This window comes from Staurois parvus, unplaced genomic scaffold (genome assembly GCF_062004578.1).
Source record: "Staurois parvus isolate SC_StPar_1 unplaced genomic scaffold, SC_StPar_1.0 ptg000206l, whole genome shotgun sequence".
In the NCBI taxonomy this organism is placed as follows: Eukaryota; Metazoa; Chordata; class Amphibia; order Anura; family Ranidae; genus Staurois; species Staurois parvus.
In genome coordinates, this window is record NW_028318002.1 from 436789 (window position 1) to 460056 (window position 23268).

Here is a 23268-nt window from a genome sequence, read left to right on the forward strand (position 1 = left end):
GGGACAGTAAGTGATTTAGGGAAAAGATGGTGGCTGGCTGGTTTGCATTTCAGAGTGCCTCAGGTGTGCAGGGGTCCTTGTGTGTTCATGTAAACACTGGTAAAGTACACCATAGAGTGCCTTCAATGAGAAAAAAAAAATTAGCGTTCACATTTTATTTCTATGGAAAATGCTACTTTACTTATACAGGCGTATGTACTAACTGAACCTCTCAAATGAAAGTGCCATAGAGCAACATGAGTGGCAGCATTCAGGTACATTGACCATAATTTACTGATCTTTAAAGGGGATGAAGTCAAGGGCACCTGGGATCTCTTCAGAACATTCAAGACCTCCTCAGTGGAGAGTGGATTAGTATCCTCTTGTCATATCAAGCAGTAATACTAAACCAGGATGTAGCAGAGTGATATTACTGGTTAACAGAGATGTTTTACTAAAATTGCTAACCAAAATTACAAATCCTTTGGAAGGAAACAACTGTGAGTAATTAGCTGCTTGCCCATTGTTCAACATGAAGCTGATTGGCTGGCCTGAATAACATGCACCTTAAAGGCTCATTCATACTAGAATGTGGTGTGGGAGAGCCGTGGTCCCATGTTGCTTCCTGTACCACATTACAATCTCAATGCCCTTGCGATTTGCTGGGGGGGGGGGGTCAGTTAAAAGTTAACAACACCCCACGCGCAGGTCGCAAACACAATTAATTTGCCTCACTGGCCTGCACCAAATCACATGGTAGAAAGTACCATGTGATGTGGTTGTCATGCGTTTCACAAAACAGTGGTTGCATTTATCGTGCGTTGATTTTTTTACTTCTCAAAAACCTGGCATATATATATATATATATATATATATATATATATATATATGAGCTTACTTATTGAGTAAGCTTTGAGAAAGACTGTGGCCAAAACGCATCAGCTTTTATCGATTCCATATTTTCCACTGTGTGCCAATAAAGTCATTATTATGAGGATATGAGTTGCCGACTACTTTGCCATATATCTTGGATTTAAACATCACCCCACTCACATCTTTCTGATGAGCAGTAGAGCTTGGATGAGTCGCTGTCTGCCATCGCCAATCTGTTCCAACAAATTTGGGTGCACAAAATTGTCCAAAATGTCTTGGTATGCTGATGTCTTAAGAGTTCCCTTCACTGGAACTAAGGGGCCAAGCCCAACCCTTGATAAACAACCCCACACCATAATCCCCCCTCCACCAAACTTTAAACCAGGGGCGGACTGACCATTTGGAAACTCGAGCACTCCCGTTATCAAATATACACTATAATGATTGAAATATTGATCTATATAACAGGTTCCGTAGGCCTGTTATACAGAGAGTATAACAAACAGTAGCGTCTCTTCAAAGGCAGGAATTCGTGAATTGCAACTAAGCGCTTAAAAACAGTTTAACACTTGCAGAAAGAAAGATTTATTACTAAAAGAGTCAAACAGGTGCAACAAAATATTTACTAAAAGATGTAACTAAGATATATATTTATATATAGAAACAGCTCAGCCCAGAGATAACAGGAAGAAGTTAAAAGGTTAAGTTACTTGCCATGTTAAGCCTTAAGGTAAGCAGATCCAAGTTGCAGAGCGAAAAGGGTCTTTGATCTCCTGCTGTTTCGATGTTAAAATTAGGAGATGTGTTTAGTTTAGCCATATATATATATAAATATATATATATATATATATAAATATGTGTGTGCGTGTGTATGTGTATATATATATATATATATATATATATATATATATATATATATATATATATATATATGTGTGTGTGTATATACATACATATATTTATTTAGTTTTTTTTATTTATTATTTGTTTTTGTTTTTTTGGAGCAGCAGTAGCTGCACTGCTAAAGGCATGCTGACGATGCTTTCCACATTCAAGCACATCTCAGCTGCTGCAAAGAGCCGGGCCAATAGAATGTGTCAGTGCCTCCAGCCATTAGGAGAGCGCATGCCATACTCCCATACTCAGGCTGACAGCCAGCATTTGCTAGAAGGCTGCTGATTGGGTGGAAGGCAGGAGTTGTGGAGCCAGTGCAAACACAGGCACATTGACATGTATAGCCGGGGAGCGGGGAGGTTGCAGATGCCGGTGTGTGCACAGCAGCCGCACAGGTGAGACTTCTATTACTACTCCGGGGGCTGCCTGTCTCCAGTGCAGGATGTATCTAGTCCAGTATGGGCTGTCTGTACAGGGAGAACACATGGGGTGGATGGAGTAGACTGATGCATGTGTATACACTGCGGTACAGAGGTAGAACAAACGTGTCTGCACCTCTGGATCATCAATAGAATGCCAAGGATCGAGGGTCTCTAATCACCCCCTTCTATGAAAACCTTCGAGGGTCGGCAGATGTCACCTGTCATTTATATTTGAGGGCAACAGGTATTTTTATTGAATAAAGGCTTGATTGCAGAGCACGTCTGCTTATAATATATTAATATTTCGATCGATCGATCCTGTGTTTTTGTTTTCCTGATTTTATTTGAATAAAATCTCTAGGCGAACTGCTAGAAATAATTTCATTCATCTGGATGTAAGACCTGCTTATCCTCATCATAATGTAATCCAATATTTAATCTGACCCAGGGATCAGATATTGTCTGTGCTGGCTGGGATCCTCCAGTCATTTGTATGCAGGTTGGGGTGAAGTTCGGCTGACATTTCCCTTGTAATGCGGGTCTCCTCCAGTGTTCGGAGCTGTCATTGATGATTGCAGTCACCCCCCCTCCCCATGCAGCATAGCCCAGGGATATCCTCGGTGCACCCTGAGCCCTGCACTCTCACTAGGAGGTATGAGGCTCTTCATGTCAGATCATCCTCCTACATAAACTTGTCAGGCCGGTTACAGCCTGGTTTCCTCCTGATTCTCGATGCGGAGATTGTTTGGGGGGATTTCTCTGATCGCAGAGAGAGTGGAATATGTGCATGGGTGAGATCTATCGATCGGCTTTGACAATCAATGTGCGGATATCCTCTGAGACTTCTATGCTGGATAACAACACCACTGACATGACTCTCAGGGCTGTTAGATCTGCAGGATTACAGCTAGCTTTCTTTATTGTGGGTTAGTTTATCCAAATAATGGGGACCTCTGTCTGAAAATGTACAATACAGAAGGATCATCACTTAAAGCATCCCTGTTTCAGCTAAAACAGCATTTTTCTGTATTTAGCAATCCTTTTTTGTTCTAGTTATTATCATATCCCACTTTATTGCAGATTTAATACTCCACATAATAGGCTATCCATATAATGGGGTCATTGGTTTGAACATTTTTTACAGAATGATCAGTGATTGTGACATTACCATTGCAGCTAAGCCTGCAGGTTTCCCAATAGCTCAATTTGTGTTATTTTTATTAAAAAAAAAAAAAAAAAATATATATATATACTTTTTATAGCAGATTTAATATTCTGAATGTATAATAGGGACATTGCTCTAACAATGTATAAGACCTGGTTTGATTTACTAAAACTGGAGAGTGCAAAATCAGATGTGCATGGTAGCCAATCAGCTTCCAACTTCAGCTTGTTCAGTTAAGCTTTGACAATAAAAACCGGGGGGTGATTGGCTTCTATGCACAGCTGCACCAGAATTTGCACTCTTCAGTTTTAGTAAATCAACCCAGCAGAATGATCATGACCTAAACACGCATTCTCATTTCAGCTAAGCCTGCATGTTTATTAAACAAGTAATCCATTTTATTATATCAGCAAACCCCTCTTTATCAGCATTTATCGGCAAACTCTTCTTTATTGCAGGTTTAATACTCTGCAGATTAGGTTATCTATATAATAGGGGCATTGCTCTAAATAAGTATGATACAGAATGATTATGTCCTCAACATGTGTTCTCGTTTCAGCTAAGCCTGCAGGTTTATGAACTGAGCAATCTGTTTTATATTTATCTGCATAGACCACTTTATTGCAGGTTTAATACTCTGAAGATTAGGTTATCCATATATTCAGGGACATTGCTTTAAAAATGTACATAGTATAGTACATAATTATGTTTATATTGTAAAGCGCTGAGCAAACTGTTAGCGCTATGTAAATCCTGTATAATAATAATAATGACCTTACCATGTGTTCTTGTTTCGGCAAAGCCTGCAGGTTTATGAACCAAGCAATCCATTTTATCATATTCATCAGCATACCCTACTTTATTGCAGGTTTAATACTCTGCAGATTAGGTTGTCCATATATTAAGGACATTGGTCTAAAAATGTATAGTACAGAATGACCATGATCTAACTACGTGTTCTTGTGTTGGCAAAGCCTACAGATTTATGAACCAAGCAATCCTTTTTATCATATTCATCAGCATACCCCACTTCATTGCAGGATTAATACTCTGCAGATTAGGTTGTCCATATATTAGGGACATTGCTATAAAAATGTATAATACAGAATGATCATGATCTAACTATGTGTTCTTATATCGGCTAAGCCTGCAGGTTTATGAACCAAGCAATCCTTTTAATCATATTCATCAGCATACCCCACTTTAGGCTAGGTTCGCCCCTATGCAGTTTCCATTTGATCCGTTTCTGTGCATGCATTTTTGCTGTGTTTTTGTGTGTTTTGTTTCTTGTTGCAAGGCAGATTAAAACGCGTCAAAAACGCATCACATGCTTTTCTGCAGCGTCTCCATTGAAGTCTATAGAACCAAAATTGCAACGTGACACTTCCCAAAAAAATGCACCAGGTCAAAACAAAGAGATGTGAACTTGTCCCATAGGAAGTCATGCTAAATGGACTGCTGTGCGTTTCTGCAAAACGCTGCAGAAAACGCATAGGTGTGAACCTAGACTAATTGCAAGTTAGATGCCGATTTCAGATGTGATTTGCAAGACACCTGACACAGATGTCTATACAAATCGCACTAAAAGTAGTACATGTACTACTTTACACCCCGGTCACATCAGGTGCGATTTAGCATGTGATTTGCATGCCATGTGACTTGCAATCGTATGCCAAGTCTCACCCTATTGTCCGCAATTAGAGCGGTCATATCGGTGCGGGTTCCGACTTGATCGGAGCCGCACCGATTTCTAAAGTAATACTTGTACTACTTTTGGTGCAATTTGCATAGACATCTGTGTCAGATGTCTTGCAAATCGCACCTGAAATCGGCATCTCACCAAACTTTGAAATCGTGCGACTTCACTGTAAGTCGCACGATTTCAAAGTCGGGCTTGATGTGACCGGCGGGGGTAAGTAATTGATGCTGCTTCGACCAAGTCGGAACTGCACCGATTTGACCGCTCTAATTGCAGACAATAGGGTGCGACTTGGCATATGATTTGCAAGTCACATGGCATGCGAATCGCATGCCAAGGCGCACGTGATGTGACCAGGGTGTAATACTTTACAGATTACAGAATACAGTAACAAAACACGAGGAGTTCAAAGGCCCTGCTCTTTCGAGTTTACAATCTAGGAGGGAGGGGATAGTGGTACAGGAGGAAGTGGCTGTGGGGGATGGAGTGGTAGGAGGAGTGGAGGAGATCGGCTGTTAGGTGAGGGCGGGGTAGGCTTCCCTGAAGAGATGGGTTTTCAGGGTGCGCCTAAAGGTGAGGAGGGTAGGTGACAGTCTGATGGATTGGGGTAGTGAGTTCCAGAGGATGAAGGAAGTCCTGGAGAAGTCCTGCAGTCGGGCGTGGGAGGTGGAGACCAGGGAGCTAGAAAGTAGGAGGTCTTGTGAGGAGCAAAGATTACGGGTAGGGTGGTATTTGGGTATCAGGTCGGTGAGGTGTGTGTGTGTGTGTGTGTGTATGTATATATATATATATATATATATATATATATATATATATATATATATATATATATATTGCACATCATTTATGATTTTTTTTTTCTCTTGAAGCCTGTAAAGCATTGCACACATGATCAGCAGATCACAGGCGCCATGCAGGACTCCTACAGACTTGTCAGTGTATCTGCTTGTATCTCGTACGGGCAGGCAGATACACGTTGACAGGAGGAGACGATGAACTGCCACAACACTCAACCGTGCTGTGGTAGCTAATTGAGAACTACAAGCCGGCAGCCGCAAGGACTGTCGGTACTTGTAGTTTCTCATTCACCAAACTCAGTGAATGAATGACGCAGTCAGGTGGGAGGTAGGCCTGTAGGGACGCATTTTTAAAAAAATAGTGACAGCTAGCAGGAGGAGAAAATCCTCCGCTAGGTGTCACTAGATGCAACGACTGCAGGAGTAGGAACATGTTCCACCCTAAAACTGAGTGGAGCATGTAAAATGGTCCCAAAGGTGAACTTATCCTTTAAGTTAGGCCTGCAGGTTTATGAACTGAGCAAACTCTCTGGCCCCATGTCTTATCCTGGAGGTAATGAGTGAAGAGCCCCAGGAAATGCACAGACAAAGGTGGTTGCCAGGCATACAATTGCCTTTTGATGTGATAGCAACAAGCCTGATCGGCAATGATCATCTTATTCCCCCATCCTCTGGAACTCCCTACCCCAATCCATCAGACTGTCACCTACCCTCCTCACCTTCAGCCGCACCCTGAAAACCCTCCTCTTCAGGGAAGCCTACCCCACCCTCACCTAACAGCTGATCTCCTCCACTTCTCCCACCACTCCATCCCCCACAGCCACTTCCTCCTGTACCTCTACCCCCTCCCTCCTAGATTGTAAACTCGAAAGAGCAGGGCCCTCAAACCCCTCGTGTATTGTATTGTCTCATGTTCTGTCCCCCTCACTACTGTACAGCGCTGAGCAAACCCTTTGGCGCTATATAAATACTGTATAATAATAATCTTATGTGTATGGGTACTGTGCCCTTACTTATCTTGCAGAAAAATAAAGTTCGTAATATGCAAATGGTAGAATAATTTTAAAGCAGAACTAAACTCATTGGTTTAACGGTTTTACAAAATTATTACATTCAAGGTATACCATTAATGAGAACTTTTATAATTGCTTGTGCTCTCAACTGAGCTGTCAAACCATCAAATGGCTGGTGTCATAACTGATCACGTGCAGCAGCATGGCATGTAAGGAGGAGCTCTTCTGAGCTTTCATGGATGTAAGGGGGAGACTCTACTGGGCTCTTCTGGATGTAAGGGGGGACTCTTGATACGCTGTCCTGGATGTAAGGGGGGACTTTAAAGGGCAATCCTGGGTGTAAGGGGAGACTCTGCTGGGCTCTTCTGAATGTAAGGGGGGGGGGGGGGGGCTCTGATAGGCTGTCCTGGATGTAAGGAGGGACTCTGCTGGGCTCTTCTGGATGTATGGAGGGACTCTGCTGGGCTCTTCTGGATGTAAGGAGGGACTCTGCTGGGCTCTTCTGGATGTAAGGAGGGACTCTGCTGGGCTCTTCTGGATGCAAGGAGGGACTCTGTTGGGCTCTTCTGGATGCAAGGAGGGACTCTGCTGGGCTCTTCTGGATGCAAGGAGGGACTCTGCTGGGCTCTTCTGGATGCAAGGAGGGACTCTGCTGGGCTCTTCTGGATGTAAGGAGGGACTCTGCTGGACTCTTCTGGATGTAAGGGGGGACTCTAATAGGCTGTCCTGGATTTAAAGGTGGATGTAAAGGGAGACTCTGCTGGGCTCTCCCGGGTGTAAGGGGAGACTCTGCTGGGCTCTCCCGGTTGTAAGGGGAGACTCTGCTGGGCTCTCCCGGTTGTAAGGGGAGACTCTGCTGAGCTCTCCCGGTTGTAAGGGGAGACTCTGCTGGGCTCTCCCGGTTGTAAGGGGAGACTCTGCTGGGCTCTCCCGGTTGTAAGGGGAGACTCTGCTGGGCTCTCCCGGTTGTAAGGGGAGACTCTGCTGGGCTCTCCCGGTTGTAAGGGGAGACTCTGCTGGGCTCTCCCGGTTGTAAGGGGAGACTCTGCTGGGCTCTCCCGGTTGTAAGGGGAGACTCTGCTGGGCTCTCCCGGTTGTAAGGGGAGACTCTGCTGGGCTCTCCCGGTTGTAAGGGGAGACTCTGCTGGGCTCTCCCGGATGTAGTGGGGGGGGGGCCCTTTGGTGGTTCCCCGGATGTAAAGGGGGGCTCTCCTGAATGAAAGGGGGGGGCTCTCTGGGGCTCCCCCGGATGTAAGGGGGGGACTCTTTTGGGCTCCCCCGGATGTAAGGGGGGGACTCTTTTGGGCTCCCCCGAATGTAAGGGGGGACTCTTTGGTGGTTCCCCGGATGTAAGGGGGGACTCTTTGGTGGTTCCCCGGATGTAAGGGGGGACTCTTTGGTGGTTCCCCGGATGTAAGGGGGGACTCTGCGAGGCTCTCCCGGATGTAAGGGGGGACTCTGCGGGGCTCTCCCGGATGTAAGGGGGGACTCTGCGGGGCTCTCCCGGATGTAAGGGGGGACTCTGCAGAGCTTTCCTAGATGTAAGGGGGGACTCTGATATTCTCTCCTAAATGTAAGGGGGGGGACTCTGCAGAGCTCTTTTAAATGTAGGGGGGGCTTTGCGCGGCTCTCCTGGATGTAAGGGGGGAATTTGCGGGGCTCTCCTGGATGTAAGGGGGGAATTTGCGGGGCTCTCCTGGATGTAAGGGGGAACTTTGCGGGTCTCTCCTGGATGTAAGGGGGGAATTTACGGGGCTCTGATGGATGTAAGGGGGGACTTTGCAGGGCTCTGATGGATGTAAGGGGGGACTCTGATGGGCACTCTTGGATGTAAGGGGGCACTGTTTTTGTAATACTTTTTTCATATTTCTATGTATAATTTATGTTGTGGCTCTTGTACTGAAAATGTTGGAGACCCCTGCTATATATTATGCAATCTAGTTGATTTGAACAATTAGGTAGCGATAGGGTCATACAGTTCTTTTTGTCATATTTGAAGGATTTTGGATATATACTGCCAGTCAAGATTCAGGACCTCACAGGAGTAATAGTGTTATTCCTGCACAGATTTGATGACGAAACAGACACTGATCAGCTATCGGAGGAGTTTCCCCCATACACAGTGTAAATATCAATAGATTAGGTCCAATATGATCTGCCCCGTATATTTATTTGCATCTTCAGCCTGACGAGTTTCGTGTAGCAGCATGTAATTATATATGCTGGTGACCACCTTGTGGCAGCACAGAATGCGGTTTTGTACTGCAAATACCTTCAGATGGGAAAACCCTAGTGATAATCTGCTTTACATCTATGAGAGGTGCTTTACTCTACCTTTCGTTTATATATGGAAGTAAAAGAGTAAGTATATTTTCCAGAAGATTTACATAAATATAAAGTGAAAGTCCTAATTCTGTCTGGAAATTGTCTTCACTAATAGATGGTTCTCACCTAACTCATGAATTAATCAGTAGATTATCCATGTAAATGACCTTAGCTGGAATCCTATAGCCTAATCCTACTGACCTATTGATTAGGTAATCATTAGAAGTCTGTGTGCACGAGTGGCTAGATTTCAGAAATGGCATATTTGGCCCAGTCTGGATATTTTCTGTTTTTGTTACTGTTGTGATATTTTAAAACGTATTTAAGCTGTTTTTGAAGCCAGTTGTTCTGCTCATCTTGTGTGTTATTGTCCAATGCATGTTGTTCCAAATGACAGAATTGCTGCATTTAGTAAGTGTTTTATTTAGTGAGATGCCTGGCAATGCGTTTAAAATGCAGTAACTTGTGTCCAACTTCCCATATTAAAAATGGTGTCCGTTTACATCTTGACATTGTAGTGTGCAATATGACATATCTGTTTTTCCTTGTTTTAGCATGTTGGGAGGCCTGTAGAAAACAAATGCAGGGCTTGAAAACGCATATAACATACATATTAACGCATTGACATCATGTATCAACAAGCCTTGGTTTGTGTTAACCCTACCCACTCCCAATTCTAAGCTCAGAAATGCATTCAAACTGCATCAACTTGCATGTCATTGGACAAAGGAAACATGATGACCTGCTGAACACTACAAAAAATACCTCTACACACAGGTATAGATCTAAATGGGCCCATAATAATTCTTTTTTTTTTTTTTTAAATCAAGTGCAATTATTGCCAGCAATTCTTAGAAGGACATTGGAGACCTGTATTTTGAATGTCTTGTGATATTGTAGAACCGAAGCCAGTGTTTAAAGTGGTTCCAAAGTCTGTTTTTACCCTAATGCATTAAGGTGAAAAACGCCCCACTACCTGCCCCCCCCCCCAGACTCCAAAACCAGCACCTCTCCTTCTTCTCTTCCTGCTCTCACAGGAGACCCAGGCAGCAGTAGGTGCCATAGGCTGCTGCTGTCAGTCAATCCTTTGAAGAAGAAGAAGAAAAGTGTGTGTGTGTGTGTGTGTGTGTGTGTGTGTGTGTGTGTGTGTGTGTGTGTGTGTGTGTGTGTGTGTGTGTGTGTGTGTGTGTGCGCACAGCTTGGCCCATGAGAATGCCACACAGGTACTCTCAAAGCACACAGCTTGCTGATGGGGCACACATAGGAAGGAGTAGGAGACCGCATCAGCGGGGGATTCCAGAAAAGGCAGCAAGGGACTGTTCTGTGCAATATCATTGCACAGAGCAGGTAAGTATAACATGTGTTTGTTTTTTTTAATTTTAGGAAATAAAAATAAGGTTTGCAACTACTTTAAGAGATCTTCACCAATGTTCTTGAAAATGCAGTGTGACAACAAGGCAACTGTATGTAAATTACAGTGCATCAAGGACCAGGCACACCAAGAACACCACAGCTGTATAGTTGAAGCTGAACTCTAGGCAAGAAGCTTTTGCATAGTTCCATCTGTCCACCTTGGACCAATGTAAGTATACATATCTTATACCTGAACACACCAGATATCTAACATTGTGCTTTAATATATAACATTATACGTGTAATGTTCTTACACATATAGATTTCTCTTTCTAAGCCCATGGGCTGAATGAGAGAAGTCTGATAGAATCCTCCATCCTCACTGAGCAGCGTGGATGAAGAAAACTCCTCTAGCAGCTATTGTATTCAGACAGCCAGCACTAGCTGCTGCCCGAATACCTGAAACCTGTCTGGTCAACAATTTTGCACCCGACTCCATTGACAAAAGTCACTTGAAATATCAGCATTGACTATAATTTGAGGCTTAAGATGAATGTTGCTCTTGTAGCCATCATGTCAATTACAGGCTAGGCAAGTCTCTGTCTTTCCTTTTTATTGTACGTGTTTTATATCATTAGAGACTGCACAGGGTCTGTTGTTTTTCAATCAAACTAACCTTATCAGTCAAATAAGAGGCTCAGAAGGAAGCAAATCTGCTTAAGTAATGATTGTATTGATCATTGTACAGGGGTGCTGTTTTAAAGTCTATCATATCGATCATAACAAAGGTTTTAAAAACATAAACACACTTTAGTAAGGACTTCTTTAAAGTGTTTCTAAAGTTAGAAGGCTTTTTACCTTCAAACATTCTCTGCATGAAGGTAAAAAACCTTCTGCAAATAGCTCCCCCCAGCTTCCTCTTCTACTTACCTGAGCCCAATTCCAATCCATCGATGTGTAGGAGATCAGAGGCTCTCTCGGCTTTCCTCCTCATTGGCTCAGACACAGCAGCGGGAGCCATTGGCTCCCAGGCTGTCAGCCACTCTGTGTGTCTTATGAACACACAGAGTGGGGAACGTGAACAAGCACACAAAAGTGCCCCTATAGCAGGCAACTTGCTATGGTGGGTACCCGGCAGGAGCAAGGGGCCAGGAGCACTGATGGGGAACACAAGAGAGCCTCCTGTTAGATTGGTGGTCAGTTGGAGAAGGGCCCTGTCACACAGGGAAGTCCTTGTACTCAGTGGGAAGACTGCCCCCTTACATTTGGAGTCAGTGGGAAGAGTGTGTAATACATTGTTGGCCAGTTAGAAAGATGCCACTTACATTTGGGGTCAGTGGGAAGAATGTGAATTACATTGGTGTCCAGTAAGAAGGAAGCCATTTACATTTGGGGTCAGTGAGAAGAATGGCCCCTTACATTGGTGGTCGGTGGGAAGAATGTCCCCTTACATTTGGGGTCGGTGGGAAGAATGCCCCCTTACATTGGTGGTCGGTGGGAAGAATGTCCCCTTACATTTGGGGTCGGTGGGAAGAATGTCCTCTTACATTTGGGGTCGGTGGGAAGAATGTCCCCTTACATTTGGGGTCGGTGGGAAGAATGTCCCCTTACATTTGGGGTTGGTGGGAAGACTGTCCCCTTACATTTGGGGTTGCTGGGAAGAATGTCCCCTTACATTGATGATCAGTGGGAAGAATGTCCCCTTACATTGGGGGTCGGTGGGAAGAATGTCCCCTTACATTGGCGGTCGCTGGGAAGAATGTTCCCTTACATTGGGGGTCGGTGGGAAGAATGTCCCCTTACATTGGCGGTCACTGGGAAGAATGTCCCTTGCATATCTGTGGGGCATAAATTGAACATTGTACAAGAAACCCCTAGCAACCTCTGGAGAAACCCTGATTGTTAAACATTTTTACTAGAGTGTAATATTGGTGATACCTAATTATACTGTAGAAAATAATCATTTGGCAGCACGGTGGCTAAATGGTTAGCACTTCCGCCTGGCAGTACTAGGGTCATTGGTTCGAATCCCAACCACGGCACCATCTGCCTAGAGTTTGCATGTTCTCCCTGTGCCTGCGTGGGTTTCCTCTGGGTACTCCGGATTCCTCCCACACTCCAAAGACATGCTGGTAGGTTAATTGGTTTCTGTCTAAAATTGGCCCTAGCATGTTTTTGCATGAATGTAAGTTAGCGACCTTAGATTCTACACCCCTTGAGGGATTTATTATTATTATACAGGATTTATATAGCGCCAACAGTTTGCTCAGCACTTTACAATATAACTGGAGACAATACAGCAACAATACAGTTCAATGCAAGAGGGATAGGAGGACCCTGCTCCTTGGAGTTTACAATCTAGGAGATAATGAAACCAGGTTCATGAAGCTGAAACCTTGTTGCTTGAGGTCAGATCCTAACTGGCATGTGCCAGCCTATCAACTCAGAATCTACATGCTTATCTGTACATAGCCAATCTGTGTTCACTTTCCTTTTACCAGGGCATTTCCTCAATTCTTTACAGCATCATGTCAAAAGAAGGGAGGGCCCTGCTCCGTGGAGCTTACAATCTAAGTGTGCAATCTATATGTAAATGCTGCGTAAATTGACGGCGCTATATATAAGTACCTGAAATAAATAAATAAATACATTTTGACACACACAGGGCCCAGTGATTTTACAGCAGTTTTACATATTGCTTTAAAGTTTTATTCTTTATAACTTTTAGGAAACCCATTAGGAATAGAGTGGGATTGTAGAGTAGAGCTAGTGAGATACAGATGACTCTAAGGACACAACGAAGAATACTGTATTGAATTTTCATTCTCTACAAATGGCAGTGCTTAATTGGTTGATTTACGTCAAAGGAGTGTATGGCCTCATACATGAGTTCAATATAGAGAGACAAGGTACAAGTTCCCTGACACACTTTGAGTTCTCCTATTATATATTAGTAAAGACAAAAGTTCAGCAAAGATTTGTGCACAATACTTCAAAATGCATGAAGGCTGCAGCATTAACTGAGTGATGTTGTAGTTCTTTATTTACTATGTTATCTCCCTGGGTACATCATCTCTTCTCACAGGAGGATTTTTTATGCCAGCTCAGTGTAATAAGTTTGATGCAATTATTGGCTGCAAGTCCACATATAGCAGTAGATATTCGGTAAAGTAGTATTAAACCATCAGTGTATTTTAGTTTAACATATTAAGCACACTTAAACATTCCCCAGACCTTCATCACATCCTAGAGATTCTATAATGGCATGTTTAGTATGGCATGAATATAAACCAATGGCATAATCTCAGCAGCTTTTATAATAGTAGACTATATTCGTGAAACCCAAGCCTCCATTTAATTTACACCAGCGCATGCAGTTTACAACTTTAAATGCTGCCGACTCCTGCTCTCTCCATGCTCCTTTTCTAAACTTAGTCTTCACAAGAAAGAGTTAAGTAGATGGTGTAGTCTCCAGCTAGTCTGCTAGAAGAAGGGGGAAGCAGGGGTATGCCTTACTATCCTAGGCTAGGGGGCTGTGTGTTTCTATTGATGCACACGGTGTTGAGAAACGACTTTAATACCTGCATGCAAGGGTGGCTCCATGGGATGCTGCAAGAGCTTTATAATAGTAGGCTTTATTAGCTTCCAGTTAGTTTACACCAGCACATGCTATTTACAACTGCTTCTGATTCCTACTCTGTGCTGCTTTCTTGAACTTCTGATCTTCACAGGAAAGATTTAAGTGGACAGTGCAGTCTCCAGCCACTCTGTTAGGTTGGAGGAGATATGAGGGAGGAGCGGGAGACTGCCTCACCATCATAGGCTTTTGGGCTGTTAATGCATATATGCAAGGGTTGCTCCATAGGATGCTACAAGACAAAGGAATCGCCATGAAACCAATGCCCCTGCTTGATCCGTCGGCCAGAGTATGAACAGCCGCCACTGCATGTGGACACAGAGTGGCTGTCAGAGTGTCTTCCTGAAGAGGAACAAAACGGCTGTGGGTTCCTCCCCCATCCTCACACTGCTACACAAGGGAACAGAATGGCACTTATCAGGATTTCCACCCACTCTGTTCTCTTCACATTGGCCGCAGTACAGAACCAGTCTGCAGAGACCGGGGAGGATCATGGGACATGTAGTCCCGGATTGCTCCATTGTAAGGCCCTATTCACACTTAAGAATTTTGTATCTCGAACCTCCAAAAAAGCTCAAACTTAAAAAATCAATTGTTTTCTATGGTGCTTGTTCACACCTGATTGTGCAAAAAGGCACCATAGAGAACAATTGATTTTTTAAGTTTGAGCATTTTTGAAGCTTCAAGCTACAAAACACTCAAGTGTAAATGCAGCCTAACAGATATGGAGCAAACTACTGCCCCCAGTATTCTGTGGGAGGGAGATAACGAGGCTTCCCAAGCAAAGTGGAACAGTCCAAGGAGAAAGAGAGAGTAGCCCAGGGAAAAGGCTGGAGTGAGAGCCTCGCTGCCCAGTGACCAGGGAGAGCACCACGCTTCCCCCCAGCACTACTGGAGATAGAGGGAGTCCATGTCACTGGAAGCCATTACAGGGTGCAGAAGCCAGAGAAGGCAGACCATTGACCTGAACGGGGTGAGATGGAGCCACTTCTGGAACACAGTCTTTGCCGTGCTGCCTACCAGAGTCATCATGGGCAACCAAGTGTGAGCGATCGCTGCTACAGTTTTGCTGGGTCTGATAAGAGGGCCTTCTGGCCATTATTCATACTGTTCCTGGGGACTGAGCCTTTAGAAAGAGCTCACTCTGTTATTTTGTAGCCCTAATACTGCCTGCAGGCCTTATTCACGGCTGCAACGTGCGCCAACAAGCTCCAACGGATAGCTGATGAAGATTTAGGACTAAAGACTGCCCTATAACTTTAACTGCTCCAGGGCTCAGTTGTTTCTGCCATTTAAAGGGGTACCCCCACCCTCTCTCATTTCTTTGATTGCACTTAAAAACACTAGGAAATTGCTAATCCTTTAGATACGTTTAAGAGTACAGTTGTGTTGCTGAATTTTGACTTGCCTATTCACGTATTGATTTAAAGCTGCTTATATAGATATTTATTTACCTTTAATACCCAAGAGCCGGTTTACTTTGCTTAGTAAGCTGCTCTGTGATTTCCCCACTGAAGGTGATACTCTGTTCTATATTGTCCTTTTATGCAAGTTCTTAATTCTAGTCTAATACTGTCTACCACTAACAGGGTATGCGTGTTCGTTTATTGCCTATATCCCAGGGGTGGACTAAACATTTGGAAACTCAGGCACTGCCCAAGGGCCCGGGTCAGTAGGGGGCCCCATTAGATGCCCCTGGTACCTTTTTTCATAGGCTTTTTTGAGTTTGGGCAAGGACACAGGGGCCCCATGATCCCCCTATTGCCTGGGGGCCCCCTGAGTTGTCAGTCCGCCTCTGCTATATCCTACAGTATGGCGAAAAGTACTATACGCTGGTGTTGCTGCTTGTGTTTTGTAGTGATTCATTCAACCAGGTGTGTCAGAGGGGCTGAGGGCGTTCTTGGAGTTGAGGCATAGAACAGGGAACCTAAAATTACCAAGCGGCTCCTCCTGGCGTAGCTCTACACATAGGCAAGGATTAAAGATAAAGATGCATACTGAGTAAGTGATCAAATCAGCTGCTGACAACTAAGGGTTTAATATCACTTTAACCTCTTTAACTTAATATTTTTTCATGAACACAGGATGTTTGCATGATATACAATGACAACTTGAAGATTCAAAAAATAGAACTGTATCCTAGAATAATGCTAAAATAGCTGAAATCAGTATTTACTGAAGACGTAACAAAGCTTAATCAAAGCCCTTGAAAAAGGATGACAATTTACAGTGCTTACAAGATGGTTGCCACCAGATACTGCTCTACTTTTATTAAACACATTGAATGTCTCCAGCTTTAATGGCATTAGTGCAATCAACAAGCTCTGACTGCACTATTATTGCTGTCATGATTGGCTTTTTATGGAAAGGTACCAGGCACTCGGCTGTCATACGGCTTGATAATTTCAATCATGCATGCTGACAAGTGCTTCTATTAGAGCTCTAATTGACTTGGTGCAGGATCAGTGTGTGTGAATATGGATAGTCTTTACTGTCTTGCTTGAGAGTGTGTTAGGGGCTAGTCACTCAAGCCAGGAAATGAGTTAACTGGCTTTAGTTCTTCATACAATGACTGCCTCATTCTCCTTCTCCTTTATAATGGAGGGCTCAGGTGCATACCTCCCATATCAACAGTCCCTGGAGCCCCGCCAGAAGCTTGTGCCAAGCACTGAGCGTTGTCTGGCTCATCACAAATATATCTAACCTATACAATGAGACACTATGCAGAGACTAAATCCTAATAGCCTGTCACATCGTTTTCTAATTTGTAACATTTGCCTTCGTTCTGTTTGGGCACTAGGCTTTGACATCAAGATTGGAGAATGCTGACGCATTTGTAGCAACACTTCTTCTTGGAAAAAGTCATCTTAGTTCTGTGTGACCTTGTGCAATCTGAGACGTCTTTGTTCTAGAATGTTAGAAATGAGGCTGAGCTTGGGAATTTCTTTTGACATGATGCTGTAAAGAATTGAGGAAATGCCCTGGTAAAAGGAAAGTGAACACAGATTGGCTATGTACAGAAAAATATGTAGATTCTGATAGGCACATGCCAATTAGGATCTGACCTCAAGCAACAAGGTTTCAGCATCATGAATCTTGTTTCATTATCTCCTAGACTGTAAGCTCCAAGGAGCAGGGCCCTCCTAACCCTCTTGTATTGAACTGTATTGTTGCTGTATTGTCTCCTGTCATATTGTAAAGCCCTGTGCAGGGGCGGGCTGACAACTCATGGGGCCCCCGGGCAATAGGGGATCATGGGGCCCCTGTGTCCTCGCTCACACTCAAACTATACTCAAAAAAGCCTATGAAAGGTACCAGGGGCATCCCATGGGGCCCCCTACTGATCTCAGGCCCTCGGGCACTGCCAGAGTGCCCAAATGGTCAGTCCGCCCCTGGCGCTGTGCAAACTGTTGGCGCTATATAAATCCTGTATCATAATAATAAAGTGATAATAAAATCAGGTTTTTAAAAAAATTACATTCAAATATATATTGCTAACTCAAAAAGTACTTTTCTATTGCCCTCAGCTTCTTACAAATCTCCATATTCCTCCTGCTGTGATCTGACTTTCCTGTTAGAATGTGGCTATGTTCATTCTACATGGTCCCACCCTCTTATGCTTGCTTCTGAGATGGACTAGTGATTATGAACTATGGGATTTGTAGTGTGCATAGCACCATGAACATGGCAGCAATGAACATGTACCGCTGATTCCAAACAAAAGAAAGTGAGGGGGGAACTTGAGGTTCAGGAGCTGATAGAGAATATTACAAGGAGACATAAAAACACAAACAATTTCATGAAAATGGATTACTGGGACTATTAATGCGGAGTTCCTGTCACACTCTGAAAAAGTAAAAGTCAGTAGCTACAAAAACTGTAGCTGCTGACTTTTAAGTAAACAGCCACTCACCTGTCCCTTGATCTCGCAGCCCGTTTCACTAGTCGTCTGGTGTTCCCGGCGCCGGAATCTTCAGTGTGTGGGCTCCCGGCTGTGATAGCTTGGGGCTTGACAGCCAGGTGCCCACTGCACATGCGTGAGTAGCCCTGCATTTTTTGAATGATCCCATAGTCTTCTGGAACCTGTCACGTGTCCCAGAAGATTTCGGGGGGGGGGGGGAAGGACAACTTCTGCTTCTGAGTGCCTAGGCGATCGCACCAGAAGTGGGAGCGGGTAACTATCAATTTTGGGTACCCGCTCCCCAAAGGTGCCAATCCTTAATGGGGAGTGGGAGACCAGTCTTTAAAGTGGAACTTCCCCTTTTGGGTGGAGCTCTGCTTTAAGTGGTGGGTGTATATGAATTATTTTGAGCAAATAAGGATGTTGTTTAGTGTTACTTAGAAAAATTCTATTTCAAATTAGAGATAGATATATATATATTTATTACAGGTAATTGTAGGGCACCAACATTACGCAGAGATTTACATATATTTTTCACATTAGTTCCTGCCCCCATTAGTTCCTGCTCCTGTAGTGTATCGGCAGTCTCTGGTCATCTCCTGTACTGTGTCGGCAGTCTCTGGTCATCTCCTGCACTGTCTGCAGTCTCTGGTCATCTCCTGTACTGTGTCGGCAGTCTCTGGTCATCTCCTGTACTGTGTCGGCAGTCTCTGGTCATCTCCTGTACTGTGTCGGCAGTCTCTGGTCATCTCCTGTACTGTGTCGGCAGTCTCTGGTCATCTCCTGTACTGTGTCGGCAGTCTCTGGTCATCTCCTGTACTGTGTCGGCAGTCTCTGGTCATCTCCTGTACTGTGTCGGCAGTCTCTGGTCATCTCCTGTACTGTGTCGGCAGTCTTGGTTCATTTTTTTTCTTGTTTTCCTCCTCTAAAACCTAGGTGCCTCTTTTGGTCAGGTGCGTTTTATGAAGCGGAAAATACGGTAAATAGTGGAGTAAAGGTAAACCAAACATATGTGTAGCATCCACCTGATGTAGAATAGGCTGCTAGGAATATGAAGCTAGCTCTGCTCTAATCAGAGGAGCAGGGGTTGATTGCTTGGGGCTGCTCTGTGTTTCACAGGCTGCTGCTCTGTTACTTCCCCCTGTCTTCTAGAGTATTCTAGACATATAGTGGAAGGGAGAACAGGACATGTAGCCTGAATATTTATGAAACACCAGCCAACCCCTGGGGAGGTGTGCCTAGAAGGTTGGGAGTAAGCTATATACACTCACTGGCCAATTCATTAGGTATACCTTGCTAGTACCAGATTTGGCTCCCTTTTTGCCTTCAGAACTGCCATAATTCTTCATGGCATAGATTCAACAAGGTGTTGGAAACATTCTTCAGAGATTTTGGTCCATATTGACATGAGATACAGTTGCCTTTCTATCATCTCGAACCAGTCTGCTCGTTCTCCTCTGACATCAACAAGGCATTTTCATATACACAACTGCTGCTCACTGGATATTTTATCTTTTTTGGACCATTCTCTGTAAGCCCTAGAGATGGTTGTGCATGAAAATCCCAGTAGATCAGCAGTTTTTTAAATACTCAGACCAGCTCATCTGGCACCAACAATCATGCCACATTCAAAGTCACTTATATCCCCCTTCTTCCCCATTCTGATGCTCAGTTTGAACTTCAGCAAGTTGTCTTCACCACGTCTAAATGCCTAAATGCATTGAGCTTCTGCCATGTGATTAGCTGATTAGCAATTTGTGTTACCAAGCAATTGAATGAGTGTACCTAATAAAGTGGCTGATGAGTGTATAGTCTGAGGCCTGAGCAGCAGGGGCAGTATGTTCCTGGGTTCAGTCCTGCAGGAGGAGACCCCTGGGGTAGAAGTGCTAGAGATGTGAAGGCATTGAGGTCCACATATAGGCTTATCTGGGGGGCCTATTCAAAGGTTCAAGTCAACTGATCAAGTTTGGGTTGGAGAAGCTCACGTGAAAGAGCCAGGAAGAAGTTGGTGGGAAAGAGTTCAGCTGTCCTACAGTGCTGTAAATCTCCCTCAGTAGGAAGAGCCTGGTGGATATTGGCCAGAGGCATCCGATGATCCTGTGGTGTGAGTGGCTGACCTTCAGTGCTGGAGGAAAATTGATTGTGTGCAGCTTTATTTGTCTGTGGAAGGAGTACAGGTCACCTGCAGTATAAAAGATCTTGTGGGACATTCTCTTGTTTGGGCAGTGCAGCCAGTGGTTCAATGACATGCAGCCAGAAATTGAGTGGTCCTCAAGTCATCCAGTTTTACATTTCTGGGGTATCCCATTCTCCCTTCTCCCTATCCTATTTTATTGTTCCCAATAAAAACCCTAAAAAGAGCCCCTTGACTATTTTCTGAGCCAGTGGAATAATGAAGGAAATGCTGTGTGCCCAGGCTGTGTGTGCTCTAAGGGAGAAATAGGACCAAATTCACCAGCGGCTCCTTAGGGGGTATGCAAAATATGCATAATGTAGTATAGATGGAGTAGTTAACCCTCCTTGTGCTGCATGGGCAAAATAAATGTTTAGAAAAGGCTGGAGCCTAAGCAAACTCTTGCTGTGTTAAAAGTGGTTGTAAGGGCTGAAGACCTGTGTCTATCGGCAAGACCCACTGATTGACATCTGTAGCCAATGTCAGTGCATGTGTGTGCACTTTCCCTACCCGGAAATGCAAATCATGCATATATATATATATATATATATATATATATATATATATATACGTGATTTTGTGGAGCCCTGTAGCAGTACTACTGCTATAGGGCAAACGGGAAGCGGTTAATGTGAGTAGTGATAACTAATGTGTATGCTGTAGTAGGTATTGGATCTTTTCGTGTGTGTACATGCACGTAGACCTGTGATGTCTCCCCTGTTTGCTGCAGATGGAGATTGGGGAGGAAAAAAGCCCTTGATCTTCTCCTTCCCTGATGTTGTGCTGAACATGAACTTGTAAGTCCTCAGGACTAATCACAAGTAAGTTGAGGGTGCCTGAATTTTTACTTTGTAGAATCACTTCCACAATTTACAAGCCTTCTTAATTAAAACAAGGTCATGGCTGTGTTTGCTTTAAACTCAGTTCACACTACTTCAATGTGCTTTTGGACGTGACTTTCAGTGCAATTATGTAGTGTGACTTTGATGTGACTTTGGATGTGGTTAGCGTATTTTATGGAGCCAAATTGCACTGAAATCACACCAAAGTAGTACAGGAACCTTTTCTAAAACCTCACTGACCAAAGTTGCATTGATGTGTTAAGGGCAGCACAGTGGCTAATTGGTTAGCATTTCCGCCTGGCAGTACTATGGTCGCTGGTTTGAATCCCAACCCCGGCACCACCTGCCTGGAGTTTGCATGTTTTCCCTGTGACTGCGTGAGTTTCCTCCGGGTACTCCGGGTTTCCTCCCACACTCCAAAGACATGCTGGTAGGTTAATTGGCTCCTGTCTAAATTGTCCCTAGTATGTGTATATATGAAAGTGAATTAGGGACCTTTGATTGTACGCACCTTGAGGGTTAGGGACTGATGTGAATGTACAATATATGTTTGTAAAGCGCTGCGTAAATTGACAGCGCTATATAAGTACCTGAAATAAATACATACAATAATATGTTGAAATTAATGTGATTTCCCTTGTCAAGCGATTCTGTTCGCCTCGTCAGAAATTTCACTAGTGTGAACTGAGCCTAACCCTTTTACTGCCTTAATGTACAATAGACATACTGTATGTGAAATACATTCTTCCATTCCACAATTCCTGTACAGCAAGCAATGGAACAACTATGGGCTTTGGAAAATGTTGAAATGACCATCTAGGCAACCTTTGACAATGAGATGGAGTGCCAATAACAAGGTTGTAATAGTTGTCGCCTATGGACATTCATACATGTGTAATATATATAAACAATGAGTAAATAACTTCATTTTGAAGCCTCATGTTTTTGCTTTGAGGAAGCTGTGTTCTGCACACAGTCTGTAATTTTAAACTGTTTAAGTGCTCTTATGTGGACTTGTACTTCTGTTACTTGGTGGGCTTGGCCATATATAGTATGTTTGCACTTTTGATTCTGTCACCTCAGCAAAGCTGTTACACATTACATCCTGTTATACGTTGCATACAGAAAGAGAAGTTGTAGTGAACTTCTCATTTAGTGAAAAATGTTTCTGTCTCACTTTTTGTTTTGTGTTGGTTCTGTTGTACTCTCAGAATAGAAAGGGGGGTTTTGTTTTGTATATTTTTTGTTCGGCATACAAATGGAGCTCAAAGGAACAGCTTTTTATATACTTATCCAAAGGGTCTTTTTGTCTGCAAATGCTGTAAGAAATCATTGTCTTCAGTGTTTAATTTCTGTTGGCAGTACCCTAGGAGTCCTGAATCAATAGTACATTTGCTGTAAGTAGAAAAGAGCACAACTATACTTGCATAGTTTAAAAGAGAAGTTTGAGATACAAAAAATGGATGCAGCATCAATCTCATGCTCCATCTGTCCCCCTGGCAGATCTACACTGAGAACTGATTGATCTAACATGAGCGATCACTGGAGTGCTGGGCAGGGGAGGGGTAAGCCAGCTGCCAGTCAAGCATCTGGGTGGATCCTGACAGTAAAATTGGGATCCCTGCAGAGTCTGTGGTGTCAGCTGACATCAGACTTTAGCCAGCTGTCATCTAAATACAGGTCACAGAAGTGCATTCCTGTGACCCACAGGATAAGTTTTTGCCAAAAGAGCCCTGTTCTCCTTTAAAAACTTTTAAGCTCTGGAATGCTGCATTGATATTGACCCAAACCATAGTTTTCTTTAAAGTGCTGTTTGCTGATCTCTATATACAAATACATTTTTAATCCATAACACGAGATTCTTAGTGCATGAATTTGCAGGATAATGGATTAGCAGGAGGATGATGGTTCTGTATTGATTTTTACACATTTGGTTATGTAGGTAGCGTTGCACTTATTCATGTAGTTATATGGCACAAAAAGTTTTTCTTTCAGACATAGCCATCCCTCCATTCAAATTTACGAATCTGCATCATAAAAGTAATGAATCATTAAGTGATGTATGCCTATATCACCCTGAGCTATTGATCTCTGTAAACAGACTTTCTACTATGTGGTATACCAAGCCAAGAGCTGCACATGCTGGCTGGTTAACCCTTTGAGGACCAAGGGACGGATTTGTCCCATGTTTTTAA

At 43.6% G+C, this 23268-nt stretch overlaps 1 protein-coding gene across 7 annotated transcripts in view; it reads left to right on the top strand.

Moving 5' to 3' along the window:
• The first annotated feature begins 2022 nt into the window (after window positions 1-2022).
• CAMKK1 (calcium/calmodulin dependent protein kinase kinase 1) overlaps window positions 2023-23268 on the top strand; it is a 323389-nt gene continuing 302143 nt past the window's right edge. For 2 of the 7 annotated variants that reach the window (XR_016312890.1, XM_089678491.1), the window contains exon 1: window positions 2023-2141. The gene's annotated coding sequence lies outside the window, so the exon portion shown is untranslated. The remainder of the gene's footprint in view (window positions 2142-23268) is intronic. The other 5 variants (XM_089678497.1, XM_089678493.1, XM_089678494.1 and 2 more) reach the window with 5 other exon arrangements.